The sequence below is a fragment of the Rhinolophus sinicus genome, linkage group LG12, assembly GCF_036562045.2.
Source record: "Rhinolophus sinicus isolate RSC01 linkage group LG12, ASM3656204v1, whole genome shotgun sequence".
NCBI lineage: Eukaryota > Metazoa > Chordata > Mammalia > Chiroptera > Rhinolophidae > Rhinolophus > Rhinolophus sinicus.
This window is the reverse complement of record NC_133761.1, coordinates 41,074,349-41,089,997: the sequence shown is the minus strand read 5'-3', so window position 1 is coordinate 41,089,997 and position 15,649 is coordinate 41,074,349. Positions and strand designations below refer to the sequence as shown.

The following is a 15,649-nucleotide window of genomic DNA, read 5'->3' as shown; positions in this document are numbered from 1 at the left end:
GGAGTTTGGCTGTGTGGTCGGGACTCTGGGTGTGCCTCTGGCAGTAGGTGCTCATGTGCACACATACTCAGGCCATGGGCCTCCCTGTCACACATACAGTTGTCCAGAGACTGAAGCCAACTTGAGTGACTGCCTGCATGTGTTTGATCTGGCGGCCCATGTGGAGAGAGGCCATATTGGTTCTATTAAACTTGGTCTTCCTACACGTAGGGCAGGGAGTGTCTCATAGGAGACACATATCCAGGTGACTGTTTCTTTGGCATTTGCTGGGTGCTAGGCTCTCTCAGACGCTGGGGACCACATGGGGAATAGCACACATTGTCACCTGTCCTTATGGAGTTCAGAGACAAGAACAGGAAAGTGACAACAGTCAAGGAAACATTTAAAAAAAGGAAAGGGTAATTACAAGTGATGATAACAATTGGAAAACAAGAAGGGTCACATGAAAGTGAAATACGGTGAGGGTTAAATTAACCCTCAGCTAGGGAAAGGCCTAAATGACCACAAAGAACCAGCCATGGAAAAGGAGTGGTGTGAACTGGGTGTGGGTACAGCGAGTGTAAACCAATGGGGTGGAAAAGGGTCTGGCGGGTCCGAAAAACAGAAAGGAGAATGGAGAGAGTTCAGGGGGGCAGAGGCTCTTGCAGGGCCCAGGGAGGACCATGGACTGTCCTCTGTGGAACTGTGCTCTGACCTCACACGCTCTTTACCAGCTGCTCCAGCTCACAGACATTGTGGTTCGGTTCCTTGGCCAGCCAGAAGCTGTTGCCCACCCTCATGAAGAGCCGTGATCTTGTTGCTGCACAGAAAGCCATCCGCCCGCTGGCCGCCGCAGTCCATGCAGGACACAGGCCTCCATAGCTGCCACAGGGGCACAAGAGTCAGTTGGCCCTGTCCTCAACATGCTCCCCGGGACACACTCTGGCTAGAGCTTCAGTCATGCAGAGGCACCTTGGAGAGCCGTGGCTCCCAGAAACACAAATTTATGACAGTGCCGTAGGGAAAAGCCTGTATGCCTCTCCACCTTCCACCCTCTCAAAGGGAGTAAGAAACTGTAGTGTTTAACCCACACTCGCCGCCCAAGGTCAGACAGTCTTTGCTATCATCTACCTCAGCCTGTCCCCTGCTGTGTGACAAGATTAAATGCGGACAGTATGCACATTAGCCTCATATTGCTGCTGTTCCATTGAGCAGGAAAAAATCATGGAAAGCACTTAGCACACATCTGGGTACATAGTGAGTGCTTTATGAATGTTACCTATCCCTCCTGTTAATGGGGTGAGGGGAGACTGGAAAGCAGGACTATTGAGGTTTATGTGGGTTAAAGGATCACATCAGCATCATTGCTATTCTGATTCCAGGAACAGCTGACGTTAGAGTTCTCGTTCAAGCTCCACCACAGCCAGGGAAGAAAGGAAATCCATCTCCATTTTTCATATATGAAATGTGAGGCTGGAGTTGTGAAGTAACTTACCTACTGCCTGACCTGACCGCACCGCCGCCTCTCCCCACACCACCAGCCATTAAATGATGGAGCCAGGATTCCAACCCTTGTCTGAGCTCAAAGTGTGCTCAGGACACTTGTGCCTCTACGAAGGACCTTTAAAGGGAAGAAGATTCAGTCATCATCTCCCCCATTTCTCTGGAGGCCTCTGGAGGCCCTGCCTAGGTCTGGGGTGTATCTTGGGCTCTGCCACTGACTTACTGTGTTACTTCTGGCACATCACTTTTCCTCTCTGGAACTCAATGTTCCCTACTGGAAATAGGCCCTGTGCAAGCCATTCCAATGGCCCCTATTTTAGTGCTGGTACTTTCACCAGCTCTCTATTAAGCATCGTCTTACCTTCTGTCTCACATAGAGAACAGGCAGCTCCTCTGGTGTGTAATAGGAGCGTAGTCAATGTTGACGAGTATATAGTAAGTAAGAGCTACTGCTTCTTGAGCACATGGGCTGTGTCAGACCAGTGTTAAAGGTTTGCCTCAGCTAGTCCTTGTTACCAAACCCAGAAGTAAGTGTTCTAGTTGTTGTCATCTCACAGAGGACTACGCCAACTCTCCCCGGGTCAAGAGCTCAGCTAAGGTTGTGTTATGTGCAAGAAGAGATACTGAGAAGTTCTGGTTTAATTGTGTGTCTTCCTGTTTTACTTGTAATAGCTTGGTTTTCAAAGAATATCCACATGTTGCCTGATCTGCCCATGGATTTAAATTATTCTGGAGGAGGATCTTAAACAGCATTTTTTTTTTTTTTTTGCTTACGTATGCAGCACTATTCTTTTGTCTATGTTGAAAAAATGTGTTCATTTATTCAGGATTTGTAGATATTGTTTCATTCTATTGATAGCAAACAGGAATAATAGATAAAGGAAACCTCTCGACGGACATTTAGGCCCCATTTAGTGTCATAGAACTTCCCTCTCCCAAAAACCTTGGGGAATCACTGAGATTTTTTATCACTTACTCAGAATCTTTAATTGTTAGGTATGTGAGCAAGTGCTGCACTACACATGCTCATTATTTTATTTGCAAATGAAAATATTCACAAGGGAAAGGTTGGGGGGCATGTAAATGGGTGTGCTTGTGTGTGTGGGGGAGGCTTAGTGTGTGTGTGTGTGTGTGTGTGTGTGTGTGGCCATTCCAGGAAAAGTTTCAAAATTGCTTTGATGGGTGGACAGGGTGCTCGCATTGGTGCATAGCTTCCCAAGGGGAGTACTTCAAAGGTGACCATAGTGATATTCAGCAATGAGGTATGAAGCACTTTTTCTAGGATGAGTTCACGAACTTCACTGCAGACTTTGTGTCTGTCTGTCTGTGTATGTGTGTGTGTATTCCCATATTCACATATATTTTAAAAACAAAACAAAACATATTTTACTTAAAAAGATAAGATCTTGCCAAGACCATGGAACTGAAAGGTGGCAGTGCTGGGATTTGAACCCGGGGAGGCCTGGCTGCAAAGGGGTTGAACTGACATCGGTAGGATCCCAGGTCATGGTCGGGGCCTGTGCTCAGCATGTTGTGTGCCTGAGTCGTGTCCCCAGCCATCTGGGTGGAAGCTGATGGGCTTCTCAAGATTATGAGAGGGGAATTATAGCACGTCCTTCATTAAGAGACACTCCAATCATGAAATAAAAGACTTTTCTGGGAGAAAGAAAGAAACACTCCCACTTACATGTGCACACTGACTATGAGCTACACCCTGACTTGAGGAACAGGCAACACATCTATCTCTAGCCACTGTGAAACTACAGTAAAAACCTGGCAGCACACTTACTTCTGGAACTTTCGGAGCATAGCTGGTTCAAGGAGAGAAATCTGAGTCACTCTCTGAGCCCCACTCCCGCCTCTTTTGCTGAGTCAGTTGGACACGATCCCTCAGGGTACGTCCATGGATCTTAATTCTCTAACTCTTTCCCCCTTGCTTCTGCCTCCCCTCCCCCCACTTCGTTCAAGTTGTTGCTTCTCAGTCTATTTGTGTAGGACACAGCCTCCAGGCCCATGCTGGTGGTATTATGACCCTTGCGCTCCCCGCCCCCCGGCTGAGGCAGGTAGTCGCCGTTGTAGGGTTGGCCGCTCACAGCAGCTCACGGCAGCTCTGGCCGGCTGCGGGCCACTCACGATGGCTGCCGGTGACTCACACTGGCTGCTGGACCCTCATGCTGGTCACTGGCTGCTCCTGGCAGCATGTGGTAGGTAGCCCACGGCAGCACATAGCAGCTTGCGGCCGCTCACAGCAGCTTACGCCAACCTCTAGCTGCTCACAGCAGCCCAGCTCCAAGGAGAGACCACGTTCACATCTTAGCTGTAGAGGGTGCAGCTCACTGGCCCATGAGGGAATCAAACCAGCGACCTCCGCATTAGGAGCACAGCGCTCCAACCACCTGAGCTCCGGGGCCGGCCCAATTCTCTACTTTTTCAAGTCCTCATTCCTTCTCTTCCTATACTTTACAACACCATAGGCAGAGTGAGGAATGGATGTGGAACTCATTCTTCAGAGGCAAAACTAGCCGTCTGGGGGAGGGTTAGTGGGAACTGAGCCCAGGGACACGAAGCCATGATCACCTTGTCATGGGTTAGCGAGGTCATGCTTAGTTTCTTCTCTAGACTTTCCATTATTTGCAAATTCCCTAATGAAGGCCCTTTGGAATCAGAAAATAACACCACAGTTACAATGCAAAACAAACAAACAAAGACGTGAGAACCCTGGCTCAAATGCCCTATTTCCCTGAGGCAGCCCACAGAGAACAAAGTCATTTTTCAAGGCTACGGGCCACAGACTCACCACAGTAGGAGAAAATGTGTCTTCGTGCACAAACTTCCTGTGACAGCCTCCTCCATCATCTTCTGCACACGGAAGAGGAGGCAGCTGGAGGGGAGAACCCAGTGCATCCCAGGGGACAGTTTGGTTACTACTTTTCTTGCACACCCTCCTCGCTGTGTCTTCTGTACTTTCAAGGCCTGTGCCTATGACAGCTCCACACTCACATTTTACTGCATTAGTTTTTTCGGCTCTATGCATGGCAGGCTTCTTCTCAGGTATCGCAAAGAATGTCAAGCCCTTCGCTGACCACATTAGCTAAGCAGCCCTCCCCACCCCACCTTCCATTCTCTGTTATAGCTCCCCTGTTATAAAGGACTTACAGAATTCCTGGCTGATGTGTTTACTGTCTGTCTCCTTTTTCTAGAACATGCCTTCCCAGAGGGCGTCAGCTAACATGCCTTGGTCACTGCTGTATCCCTGGAGCCTAGAACAGTGCCCGGTGTGTGGTAGGTGCTCAATAAATATTTTTGAAGTGAAAGGATGAACGGATGAACCAGTGAGTGAAAGAAGTACATAAAAGAATCAAGAGGGTGGCAGGTGAAAAATCAGCCCTGGGATATGGCAGACCTGGGTTCTGATCCATAACGGGGGACCTACCAGCTGGATACGTGACCTTAGTTTGGAAAGTGGATGCTCAGCAGGTGAAGCAACTCGCCCAGAGAAGTGGAGCTGCCCAGAGTGGAAACAGAATTCCGGCCCAAGTCTGGCTTCCAGGCTGCAGGTTTTCTCTACCGTACTCAGGAACCCAACAGATCTTTCTGCAGTGCATCTTGTTACCAGGAATGGTGTTTTATTATCTCAGCTCTTGGTCTCCTTGAAAGAAGTATTCAGTCCTGAGACAGAGTTTGTATAGCACAGAATCACAAGATGTTTATTACTACAAGCAAGTGTTCTCCCAGACGTTGAGTGGGCTGACCCAAGAGAGGGAAGCAGCCTCTCCTTACACTGTGTGTGTGTTTATTTGTGTGCATAAAATTGTACTCCTCCTCTCTCCAGTACGTACTGTTCTCCCAGCTGGTATGCGTCATACTCCCTTCGTGCTCCCCAAGTTGTCGGAGCTCATTAAAATGGCCCTGAGAAGTATCATGTACATTCGGATAAGCAGGATGGTTTGTGTCTCTCAACTGTAACGATGCATCCCTTTGATTTAGGGGCATCTGTGAGCCTGGAATCCTGCTGGGCTGGTGCCCTAAGGGCATCGGTGCCCTAAGTGAGAGCACCTGGAAGGGGTGACAAACTAAGTAGGAGTTGCAGCAAGACTTTCTAACCGGGGCTAGGTCTCTCCTTCTGCGCATTTCTATTCATCTACCTATCCTATCATTCATCCCTCAAGAGATTGAGACCCTTAAATCTTTCAGGAACGGGGGCGACGTGTCTCTTCCTTATCTACTTCCTACTGAAAGGGGGTGATGTCGTAGTCAGGGTCTCATCCTCTTGCTCTCTGTCAGAAGGACAGAGGTGTTGTCCCCATACTGTTGGCAGGTGGGAGGTGAAAGCTGCTAGCAACAGCGTCGAGAGGAGATGGGTATAAATCTGAGTCTTCGATTTTCCAGTCGAACAGGTGGGAATCGCTGGACGAGTATCATTTTTAAGTGCAACTCTACGAGTCTGGAGGAGACAAAGTTGACATGTTGATTGAAAAGACAAGGTGGAATAGTAGTAGAGGTAATATACAAACATAAAGCTACCAAGTCATGGGAGGTAGAGTCTTTTACCACACGCAAGACGGAATGACTTGCTCGACGTTACATAGAAAAATTACGAAGCTGTTCAGCCTGACTGTATATCTTACTAATATCTTCTATCTGACCGGTGGCGTGTGTACAAGTCCGGCAAGTCTTATTAATGACCGCACATACTCCCCCTTGATTCAGCTAATAAGTACTCAAGGGCAGGTGGGTTGTCGCTGGTAACACTTGTAAGCGAATCAAGAGCCACTAGAGATTCTCGAAGGTGTCTCCAGTGTCTCGAGCCAGGGTGGCTGTGGGGTTTGTTAGGGTGGTTACAGCAGCCCCTGATAGGCAGACCCTCCCCAAGGACCTACTAGACCGACAACAGCCCCAGGACCAACTAGAATAGGTCTTAAGGCCTGTTTGGTTTGGGAGTGAGTAATGTTACGGACAGTGATTGATACGTCCCGAGGGCCTATAAACCCTGAGGTGTAATGTCCTTCCAACTGAGAATTGTCAACATATAGTAGGCCAGGGCTACAGGTGGTTGGCGGTAGACCGCATTTTGGTGACTCTTCACTGGGTAGTTCATTTTGAGCAGGACTGCAGAGACATAAATGCCCAGGGGGAAGCACCAGCAACATGTGGAGAGGAGGAGTTAAAGCGTGGTTAGGTCTGATCCCCAAGTAGGGGCTCTACTGCACTGGCGAGATGCAGGCCTCCCCTCAGACCAGCGTCCCTGGGCCCTGGCGGTGCCCTCTCTGCTCTTGGATGCAGATAGTAAAGTTTCCAGGAATTTGCCTGTCCCTCCCAGTATGTGCACCATATCCTGTGGCTTGTAGTTTGTTTCCCGTCATGAGCTCTATGACTAGTTGGACTCCAGAAGGTAGTATTTGCTGTGCACTTTCTAGAAATGCCCAGTGTGGTAGGGTAATAAGGGGGTCAGCAGATTAAAGGTAACCTCCCTCTTGATACGTACAGAAGTGACAAGAGTGAGATGTGGATACAGATTTGAGGGTTTTGACCCTAATTGTATCAGACCGATTAACGAGTGGGGTGAGGTAAATGCAGCCCAGATGTGTAGCTGAGGGGTCAAACCCCACAAGGAAGGGAGTGGTCTTGGGCAATTCCTAGGGGACACCTGGAAGAAAGGTAAGGCTGAGATTAAAACGGGCAGGTTGAAACTGGGAAAGAGGAGGGGTGTTTCAGGGCTGCTCGTGGCATATCCAGCAGTCAGAGAGGGTATTTCCCTTTGCAGTAATGTTTGAAAAGTTTACCAGGGTGTGATTCTCCTATTCCCCCTGAAGGGGCAGAGAATATAATAGAAATCCAGGAGAACTAACGCCACGATGACGATTTCACCTAACTGTTTAAGAAATAATTATTTAGTGGGGTACCAGAAGAATAAGAACTGAGAGGAAAACCAAATAGTAAATAGAACTCAGGTGTCAGTTATCAGTACTCTGCGGCAATTTCTTGAATAATACTGTAACTTGAAGTCCTCTTGAGGATCGCAGGAGTAGTGAGATCCGGTTGGCATGTCTTCTCCATCACCCTTCCATGGTTTTATCCGGGAGTGATGTATCCAGCTAGAATCTCCCGGTACCTTGACAGCTGTAGGGGTAGAAAGTAAGAGTGCAGGGGCCCTTCCAAGTGGGCCTTAGTTGGGATGTATGGGTGCTATCTTTCCAAGAGTTTATGATTCTCTGACTGCCAGGCAGGTCCTGGGTAGGAGACAGCCGGTTCTGCCCTACAGGTAAGGGCAGAGCCTTTTGTCCATAGGGCCTTAGGGCCTCCTGGAACTGCCCTAGAGAGGTGCTACATTGAAGGAGGATTGTAGCCTCTGAATCTAAGAGTATGTCAGATGAGAGGAAGGCCCTCCTATATCGAGCCAAATGAGGGTGAACTGTACGGAAGCCTGGGGGTGTATTGGAACTTGCAATAGAGCTATTGGTAGGAGGTTAAGCCACAGTTGACAGGTTTCTTGACAGAGCTTCCTTAGGAAGTTCTTAATGGTTGCTTTGCCCTTTCTGCTTACCGGAGCTAAGAGATCTCTGTGAGGAATGTATGAAATATCGCTAGGGCCTTAGCTCCCTGTAGTGTAACATGTGAGGTAACAGAGGCCCATTGTCACTTTGTAAGGACCATGGCAGGCCAAACCCAGGAAGGATTTATTTTAGCAACTCTTAGAAAAGTCTTGGGCACTCTTTCCAGGTGGGCAATGACTCCACCCACCCGATGAAGGTGTCAGTAAATACCAAGACATATTGAAATCCTTTGCATGGAGGCAACTGAGTGAAATCCAATTGGCATTCCTCTCTTGCATGGCTTCCCCAAAGCTGAATAGACTATATAAGCAGTGGAGGCTTATTCTCCTGGGGACTGTTGTAAGTGCAAAGCATAGAGGCAGGACACACACCTGGATAATTGTCTTACATATAACTTTCCCACTAAACATTTTCCTGCAGATTTTGTGCATAGCATCCCATCGAAAATCACAGGAATCATGAAGTCCTTTAATTACTTTCCACTGGAGGGACTGTGGAAGGTGTAGCCTTTGACCTAGCTCATACCATCCCTTCTGAATGGCCCAGTTTTCTTCTCTCCTGACGTACATGATGGGGGAAGAGTAGGGCCCGGTAAAGAAGGATTGAGAGTCTCTATAAATTTCTATTGAGAGAGAGTGGTGGCTTTGGCTGCCTGATCTGCCTGATGAATTCCGTGAGCTGTTTCATCTTGTCCCTTTTGACATCCCCGAAGGTGGATTACTGCCACCTCCATAGGTAAGTGAGAGGCCTCGGCCTCTCAGGGGGATAATATCTGAGGTCCATATTTTATAAGAGTGCCTTTGGCAGTGAGGAATCCTCTTGCTTTCCAGATAATAAGCATGGGTACGCAGCACTAAGAAAGTATATTTAGAGTCCGTGTAGGTACTGAGCCTTCTGTTTCTTTCTAGCTGTAAAGCGCAAGTTAGGGGGATGAATTCAGCTAATTCAGCTCAAATCCGGGTGGTAATGCTTTGGCTTCCATGGTTCCCAATGCGGTGACTATGGCATATCCTGAATGCAAGAATCCTTGCCTTACAAAGCTGCTACCATCAGTAAACCAAGTCTCTGCATTTTCTAGTGGTTGGTCCTTTAAGTCTCTCCTGCTAGCATAAGTTAGGTTGAGGGTTTCTTCGCAGGAGTTTATTGGGATGCCCTCATCTGGGCAACGACATAGTAGAGTGACAGGGTTAAGGGTGGTGTTCCTTTAGATAGTCATGTCAGAATTTTCTAATAGCAACAGCTGAGAGTTGATTATCCTGCTGTCCATCATCTAATGGGGGCCTTTAAGTACTAGTAAAGTAGCCACCTGGTGGGAGGTGAAAACCTGTACGGCCTGACCTAGAGTCACTTAAGAGGCTTCTTCTGCTACAATGGCAGCTGCCTCTACTGCTCAGAGGCACCCTGGCCAGCCCTGTGTCACTGAGTCTAATCTCTTAGATAGATACCTCTTAGATAGATAGAATGGAGAGAGTGCCGAGTGGGGCCTAATTCCTGGGTTAATACCCCTAGGGCTCTACCTTGTTTTCAATGACGTATAGCCAATGAGGGTTTGTCGGCTGAGGCAGTCCTCAGGCCGGAGACCAAGTAATATCTCTCTTTAATTGCTCAAAGACTCACAATTGCTCCAAGCCCCGGACAAGGGATTCTTTTTTTTTTTTTTTTTTTTAATTAAATTTATTGAGGTGACAATTGTTAGTAAAATTACATAGATTTCAGGTGTACAATTCTGTATTACACCATCTATAAATCCCAAGCAACAAAAGAACGGACAAGGGATTCTTGTTCCTCTCTCTCCTTGAGGACTTCCTATGCAGGCTGCACCCTGAGCCTATATCCAAGGGGCCAGAGTCTACAGCACCCCGAGGGTCCATGGGGTCGTCTAAGCTGCCTCTTGGTCATGGGAGAGGGCAGCAGAGTAATTGCTCTGACCTTGTCAGGAGATAACTTTCGTTCTTCTGGGGTAAGGATTGGTGCTACATATTGGACCTGTTGACTGACTAGTTGAGCTTTGGTCTAGAGACCTCATAGTCTTGTTTGGCTAGGAAACTTAAAATCTGCATAGCATGCGGTTGTGCTAATTCATGGGTGCGGGAGCAAATGAGTAAATAATCTACATATTAAATAAGCACTCCCTGCTCACGGGTCAGGCAGCCTGGGTCCCTAGCTAAAGCCTGACCAAAGAGGTGTGCGCTGTCTCTAATCCTTGTGAGAGGGCAATGCAAGTGAGCTATTGATGATTCCCACCCCTGTCCCATTCAGAGGCAAAGAGAAATTGCGAGAAGGATCCAGGGGTATACAGAAGAAGGCATCTTTTAAATCTAGGTGTGAGAACCATTCTTTCTCTGGGGGTATCTCTCCAAGAATCATCAATGGGTTTGGAACCACAGGTTGGAGGGACACCAAAGCCTCATTAGTGACCCTTAGATCTTGGATTATTCTATATTCCCTGAAACTTTCTTTACGGGGAGCCTGGGGTGTTGCAGGGAGATGAACATGGTTTTAACAGACCATACTTGAGGAAGTTGTTAATAAGGGGCCCCAGGCCCTCTTGGCTTCAGGTTTCAGTGGCTATTGTCACTGGTGGAGGTGATGGGAGGGATCTTTAAGTTGAATCTTAACTTGAGTAGCGTGTTTAGCTCATCCTGGGATTTCTGTGGCCAAACTTCTGGGTTCACTGAGCTGAACTATTCAGATTTCATCAAGACAGAGGTCTCTTTGTCAGTGAGTACTACAAGTATATGAGGAGAGGATTTTCGACAACCAGATATGCTCCCACTTTCTGGGTTACATCCCTGACCGGATCAGGTCTGAGGCATTGTGGCATAACTAAGAATGAGTGACAAAATAGAGCCTCCCCCCACGAACAACATAGAGGAGGAGTAAATCTCTGGGTTATGGACCTTCCCTCGACCCCAATTACTTAGCAGGATTTGAGAGAGAGTGCACCAGACAAAGGGTTCACAGTGGAATAGGCGGCTTTCGTATCAAATAGCAAATTGATGGTCCTACCCACCATGTCCAAGGTCACCCTAGGGTCTGTCCCCTCAATGGTGAGTCCGGAGCTGGAGGGAGCTTTGGGCCCTTTCAGTTAAAGACCACGATGAGTTGGGAGTATGACAGGGTGGTCCTTCGGCCCTCCAGGCTGTCTTTTCCATGGTGGCTGAACTTCTTGCAGTTGGGACATGGTGTCCATGGCTTTTTCTCCTCAGGGCATCCGCATTGCCCTAGTCTGGTCTTTCTTCAGTTGTAACACTTTCTTGGAGAGATCTTCCCTGGGTGACCTGGAGTTGGCTTTTGGACTTGTAAAGCAGACAATAATTGAGCCTATCTCTTATTCCTTTGGTTTTCTTTCTCCTGTTCTCTCTCCCTGACCTTTTCCTCCTTGTCTTGGTCCTGATTGCAAAGGACCAAGGAGGCTATGTTAAGGAACTCCCCCAGAAGAGTGCTGGTACCTACTGCTAGATTCTATAGCTTCCTCCTGATGTCTGGGTCAGAATGAGTAATGAACCAGTCTTTGAGTATTAACTCTCCTTCAGGAGAATCAGGATCTACATTTGAAAATTGTGAGAGCCTCTCTCTGAGTAAGTCAGAAAAACGGGGGGCGGGGGGCATTCTCATAGGGGCTTTTGTTAACGTTAGCTAGCTTCTGGTAATTAGTTTCTTAATCATTCTTTGTCCTACGCCCTCAGTTAAACAAAGACCTAGAGGATTTCACTGCCAAGCTCCTTCTGGAAAATTATAGTCCCTGTTGGGGTCAGTGCTGGGTTTAGCCAGTTGCCCTGTTGGATAATTATTAGGCTTAGTCATATTAGATTTAGAGTTAGTCAGACACTGACTGTGTAACAAATGGCAGTCTCTATAGTTGTGTCATTTTCTGCCTTGGAGAGACTTTGTCACGTGATGACATGAACATCTCTCTAGGTGACGTCCAAAGTAAGAGTGGGCCTCTGAAACCCATTGATTTATGTTTCAGGGTCATTGGATTAGCCCCCTAGGTCTGTCTTTATCTGGAGGAAGTCCTGTATGGAGAAGGAGACCAACATTCTCCTAGAGCTGCCTGTTAGGCCTCCACTTACCTCCTGGGGAAGACAAAATTTGGGGGCACCAGGGTACCCCAGGCATGGAGGTGAAGCCCTTTGGGTCTGAGGAGGGGCAGTTAGGAGGGGCCGTGTCTCCTAGTCCTTTAAGAGGAGGGGGCAGGAGGATGTCTGCTGGGCCGTCCCTGATATCAGGACCTCTCTGTGGACGAGTTAATGGGGCTCGAACTACTGAAGGGTCTGTCTTACAGGAGCTACAGAGGTCTGAGTGATCACTGAGGTCCATAAAGGCCTGGACACATGGTACTTTTGTCCACTTTTCTAGCTTGTGTCAGAAGAGGTCCGATTGTAAGATGGTGTTATGCTTTAGACTTTCATTTTCAGGTCCGGTTTCTCCATCCCCTAATTTATATTGAGACCAAGTCATATTGTAGAGAAAGATGAGCCTCTTCTTCTTTAACGTCTCAGGGTCAAATGTGTTCCAATTTAGCAGAATACCACCATTGGGGATTCCTGAGGGACAGAGTCCTTGTCACCCATCTATAAGAAAAGACAGACTCAGAGGCAGAAGTTAGGGCATCGCCTCTCTATACCCCATCTCCGAAACACTTCCTAAACAAAGTATACCCCTCACAGACCGTGGGACGGGCCTGTTGCAGTCCCTGAAGCTATGAAATTATGCATATCCTGACCACGTGTTTGCCCTCGTGTGCCCCTAGGCTATGGACTTAACGCCAACCACACCTCACCCTTGCGGGAAAACCTCCATCTTCCCCCTGATCTTGTAGTGAGGAGAGGTGAAACGGTGGGTATCATCTTTGTCCCTTTCCCCTTTTGTGTTCCCTGTGAGAGGGTTGATGCAACGGCCCTCAAAGCAACTGTTGCTCTGAACTCTTAGATGGACCCTAGATCTTTTGGCTAGTTTTTAGCCATACCACCTTTGGTTATCCGTCCAGATCTCAGAGATTATCCTATCCGTAATGACCCTAAGAGCCTATCCCTGAACAGGCTATTAAAATTGGTCAACCTGATCATTCAGGAGGTAAAAGAGAGATCTGTCCTTGCCATCAATGTCAGTATTTGTCCAATTCTGGACCACACTAGTCCACAATCTGAGGAATCTGACTGAGCCCAGGGAAGAGAAGACAGACAGTGGCACAGGAAGCTGAATCCCAGATGAGTGGGCTGGACAGAGGTGTTTCTGCCAGTGCCAGTCAAAGGGTGGTGGGCTCCCAACATTAGGGATAGCACAGACGCAACAGGAGAAGTGGTCCAGAAAGAGTGGGCTACTTGGAGACATAAGTCTAAAGTCCCCAGTCCCCAGAGGTGCTGGAGGAGTTCACGGAAGTAGAGATCACTGTTTTGCAAGCTGAAAAGAAGAAAAGTACATCCTGGGGTCCTCGGAACGAGCTTAAGGGAAGCTAAGTAAGCACAGAGCTCCTCAAAGCTATTGCTCTCACTCATTTTGAGCCATTCCACATGGAGTGTAAGGGGAAGAGGAGAGAGAGAGAGAGAGAGAGAGAGAGAGAGAACTTTCATTGCTGTGGCAGAAGGAAGGCTGGAAGTAAATAGGGTGCCCGATGTGGGGTGGAGACAAGGTGGAAGATACCCACTCCTGGGAGGCTGTACTATTCCCATCATGGGAATTGCCGTGGGGAGGGAGAACTGTATGCTTGTGGAACGGTGTGCCTCACTGCATGGTTATTTTCTTTAGATTGGCAGGGTGCCTGTTACCTCTCTTCCCCAATCCATGATTCATTCATCCTATCATGGGAGTCTGCAAGCAGCAGGGGCTCTGGCAGTGTTTAGGAGACTGACCCATACCCACGATGTGGCTAAGGCCTTCCCAGAGTGGTTTAGTCATGGCAATGGAAGAAGTTGGAGAGAGTGGGTGAAAGGAGCAGTGTCTGAGAGAAAGCAGACAGTGAAAGCAACTTGAGGCTTCCCTAAGGGAGGAGGGAAAGCCAAGAGCCAAGTGAGAAAGTCAGAGACAGAGGGCTGAGCCACCTTGTGGCTACACCAGGTATTGCTGCAGGGAGGGGGTAGTGTGTGCTTGTGAACCGAGTTCCTGGTCAGCTCGTGGATTTTGTCTTGTGCCTAGTGGGACTTAAGCCTCATGTCCCAGACCTCAACCAAGTCATTTTCCCACTGGAGACTTCTTTAAGGTAGAAGATGCCTTAGAGCCTTTAAAGGTCCATCCCGGGCCTACCAAATTGTGTGGCAGACAGTGTCTCAGCCACAGAAAGGAGTTAGAGAAACAAGTGAGAAAGAAAAGTACCTTGAATTCAGTGGATCCAAGTCACAACACCAGATAGATGTTATGGGGAATGATGTTGCACCTCACTTCTTTGGTCTTCTAGAAGGAAATAATTCAGCCGAGAGAGAGTTTGTGCAGCATAGAGCAACAAGAAGTTTATTAGTGAAAGCAAGCATAGTCCGGCATGGAGCAGGCCGACCCAAGAGAGGGAAACAGACTCTCCTTACTTTGAGTGAGTCCTTTTATTTCTGTGTGTTGAATTGTCTCAGCCCCTGCCCTCTCCAGTACCTCTCATTCTCTTGGCTGGAGTGCCTCGTACTCTCTTCTTGCTCCCAAGGTTGTCTGAGCTCATTACAATACACGGAGAAGTATGGTGTACATTCTGATAAGCAGGATGGTTTCTCTCTCTCTCTCTCTCTCTCTCTCTTCTAACAAAACATCCTTTGCTTCAGTTGCATGTGAGAGCCTGGAATCCTGCTGAGCCAGTAAGACACTGGCGACCTAAGTGAGGGCAGCTGCAAGGGGTCTTGACCTAAGTAGGAAATACAGCCAGGGGCTTTCTAACCTGGTCCAACTCTCTCCTTCTCCTGCTCATTGCTATCTCTGTACCTAACCTATCACAACTGGTCCCAAGGACACTCCCTCTCCCGTTCGCTCAACCTGAGTGTTGGTACCTACGTGTAAAGTCTTCGTCATCACTGTCGGGGTCTGAGAAGCTTTCCACCAGCCAGTCTTTACAAACAGAAACATAAGCAATAAAGTTATTAGAAAGACTTCCTTCACCTCCCCCTCCTCCACTGGAGGCTGTTGAGAGTCATAGAGCATTACCACGATATTTCCTCCAGGTTCTCAGACCTTCCGTGGGCTCTGTGGGGTCAGAGCCCTTCAACAAGACGTTGGTCACAGATGCCATTTCTACAACCAGGCAGATGCTGCAGGAATTACCTTTCAACTACTCACTGCCACTGGCCCAAAGTTGCTCCCTCTCCAAACTCATCAACCGGAAACTGCAGCTCTTATGTATAAACTTGAGTGTGGGATGCATGACTGAGCAGTTGGGCGTTTTAATTTATTTGAACTCACATAATTAATTAATAATCAAGTGGAAACAAATTAAAAAGAGTCACCCTGGGCCACTTGCTGCCGCAATGGGTAGCCCATCTCTAGAACTGAAAGGTGTGGAAGGTGTGCCCTCCCCTCCCCAGCTTGTTCCATCAGAGAGGTTTTTGGGTCTGATCTGATCATTTACTTGCAGGAAGTTCAAGGACTTGTGTGCATGTGTCAAGTGCTACTTCAGGCTCTGGGGATACTCAAAGTGT

The 15,649-nt window shown here is 48.0% G+C and overlaps 1 long non-coding RNA gene across 1 annotated transcript in view; it reads left to right on the top strand.

Annotated features, from left to right (window-relative positions):
• The first annotated feature begins 3,853 nt into the window (after positions 1-3,853).
• LOC141567879 (uncharacterized) overlaps positions 3,854-15,649 on the top strand; it is a 191,633-nt gene continuing 179,837 nt past the window's right edge. Inside the window, exon 1 of the long non-coding RNA XR_012490822.1 lies at positions 3,854-4,764. This is a non-coding gene — a long non-coding RNA (uncharacterized LOC141567879). The remainder of the gene's footprint in view (positions 4,765-15,649) is intronic.